Source organism: Austrofundulus limnaeus, unplaced genomic scaffold, assembly GCF_001266775.1.
Source record: "Austrofundulus limnaeus strain Quisiro unplaced genomic scaffold, Austrofundulus_limnaeus-1.0 Scaffold3505, whole genome shotgun sequence".
Taxonomy (NCBI): Eukaryota; Metazoa; Chordata; class Actinopteri; order Cyprinodontiformes; family Rivulidae; genus Austrofundulus; species Austrofundulus limnaeus.
The window spans coordinates 11988-12511 of NW_013955907.1; positions in this window are offsets into that span (position 1 = coordinate 11988).

Consider the following 524-nt stretch of genomic DNA (forward strand, 5'->3'; position numbering starts at 1 on the left):
TGGACTCTGTCCTCAGGTCAGGTGGTCTCTGTCCTCAGGTCAGGTGGTCTCTGTCCTCAGGTCAAGTGGACTCTGTCCTCAGGTCAGGTGGTCTCTGTCCTCAGGTCAGGTGGTCTCTGTCCTCAGGTCAGGTGGTCTCTGTCCTCAGGTCAGATGGTCTCTGTCCTCAGGTCAGGTGGACTCTGTCTCAGGTCAGGTGGTCTCTGTCCTCAGGTCAAGTGGACTCTGTCCTCAGGTCAGATGGTCTCTGTCCTCAGGTCAGATGGTCTCTGTCCTCAGGTCAGGTGGTCTCTGTCCTCAGGTCAGGTGGTCTCTGTCCTCAGGTCAGGTGGTCTCTGTCTCAGGTCAGGTGGTCTCTGTCCTCAGGTCAGGTGGTCTCTGTCTCAGGTCAGGTGGTCTCTGTCCTCAGGTCAGGTGGTCTCTGTGCTCAGGTCAGGTGGTCTCTGTCCTCAGGTCAGGTGGTCTCTGTCTCAGTACAGGTGGACTCTGTCCTCAGGTCAGGTGGTCTTAGGTGGACTCTGTCC